This window comes from Theropithecus gelada, chromosome 8 (assembly GCF_003255815.1).
Source record: "Theropithecus gelada isolate Dixy chromosome 8, Tgel_1.0, whole genome shotgun sequence".
NCBI classification, from domain to species: Eukaryota; Metazoa; Chordata; class Mammalia; order Primates; family Cercopithecidae; genus Theropithecus; species Theropithecus gelada.
This window is the reverse complement of record NC_037676.1, coordinates 58,080,825-58,082,995: the sequence shown is the minus strand read 5'-3', so window position 1 is coordinate 58,082,995 and position 2,171 is coordinate 58,080,825.

The following is a 2,171-nucleotide window of genomic DNA, read 5'->3' as shown; positions in this document are numbered from 1 at the left end:
TCTCTACTAAAAATACAAAATTAGCCGGGTGTGGTGGCGCATGCCTGTAGTCCCAGTTACTCAGGAGGCTGAGGCAGGAGAAACGCTTGAACCCAGGAGGCAGAGATTGCAGTGAGCCGAGATTGTGCCATTGCACTCCAGCCTGGGCAACAAGAGCAAAACTCCATCTCAAAAAAAAAAAAAAAGATTCTTTAGCAAGTACAAGAGGTCAAATGTAACTCTGATTCTCCCTCTTTCTTCTTTTGCCACTGGACATTTACTTAGACCCTAAAAAGTACAAAATCAGATTTAATCTTACAGGTGTTAATAGCAGCCTTTCATTCTGCTCTGTACTGGACAAGTGACCGTAATTTCTCAAATGAGAGTTAGCATTTGCAAACAGAAAATTTTACATTAGTGAGCCCAGGAGTTTCAGGCTGCATTGAGCTATGATCATGCTAACCTGGGCAACAGAGTAAGACCCTGTCTCAATAAATAAATAAATAAATAAATAAATAAATAAATAATAAAATTTTATTTTATTATTTTCTTTTGGAGATGGAATCTCACCCTGTCGCCCAGGCTGGAGTGCAGTGTCATGATCTCGGATCACTACAACCTCTGCCTCCCAGGTTCAAGTGATTCTCCTGCCTCAGCCTCCCAATAGCTGGGACTACAGGCGTGTGCCACCACACTCAGCTAATTTTTATATTTTTGGTAGAGACAGAGTTTCTCCATGTTGGCCAGGCTGGTCTCTAACCTCTGAACTAAGGTGATCTGCCTGCCTTGGCCTCCCAAAGTTCTGGGATTACAGGTGTGCGCCACCATACCTGCTCGTAAATAAAATTTTAAAAGAAACATTTTAATTGGAACTTTCTGTCACATCTGGTCATCGTATCACAGGAGCTGCAGTGGCGTTTCTTGCATGTGCTGTGGAACAGAATCTCTGTCGAGCAGGGAGGGCTGCCATGAGGCCAGCTTTGAGGCTGACAGGAGGAGGAAGGGAAAGGGTGCCCAGGGAAGGACATCATGTTCCGTTCCCAGTGACCAATCCTCCATGGGTCCTGAGGATGGTTGTGGACTGGGAAAGAAGGGGGAGAAGAAGGAAGGGCACCCCAAGATGATGAATGGGAAAGAAAAGGAACCCCGGGGTCAGAAAGCCATCTGGCTGGGACCCTGCTCCCTGGTCGGTTACTGTTCAAAGATGACCGTAGGTTGGGACATGTAAGACAGCTAATCACAGGCCCTTCTGCCACCCTCGGAGATACCAAGGATGAGAGAAACTGATGAGTGGAATGTTGTATGAGGGGCGGGGTGTGGATAGATGATTTTGTCACTTTAGAGGCATTCATGGAAGCTAGAACCATAATGAACTATGCAGGAAGTGTGGAGATGCATGAATATTTGAAGGTGATGCCAAAGCTGGGTTACGCACCAGGCAGCCTGTGCAGGTGCACAGGCCATAAGCAAAGCAGGGAGGGGCAGAAAGAAGGGAAATAGAAGGTGGGAAGCAAGGGAGGGAAAGCATTACCTCGAATTTAAAAATCAGCAAATCTAGGCCAGCCAAGGGGGCTCACGCCTGTAATCCTAGCACTTTGGTATGCTGGGGCAGGAGGATCTCTTGAGCCTAGGAGTTCAAGACCAGCCTGGGCAACATACCAAGACCCTGTCTCTACTTTAAAAAAAAAAAAAAGAATATCTAGAATGAAGGTATATTGTTTCAGCATACATATATTTTTGTATTTTATGGCTTATTCTTCTATCCCTTGGGTTTTGCCCCCACATGTGAAATGTGCTGAGGGGCAGGCCAAAGGAGAAGGGAATGCAGCCACCAGGGGCAGACCCTGCCAGTGAGGGAGATGTCCGCCTGTCTGACCTGGCAAGGCATGGTTTATGTTTATAAAGGTCAGTTCAGGCTGGGCACAGTGGCTCACGCCTGTAATCCTAATGCTTTGGGAGGCTGAGGCAGGAGGATCACTTGAGCCCAGAAGTTTGAGACCAGCCTGGGCAAGCCAACATAGTGAGAATTTGTCTCTACAAAACTAAAGTTCAGTTTGACCTTTCAATCATTTCAAAACAGAACTTTACACCTGGGATACAGGTTTTAAAAAATATTGGAAAAGCTTCACTGCCTTCAAGCCTTTGCAAAATTAAACAGCCACTTGCTAGGTGTTATGATCCTTGTCTAATTT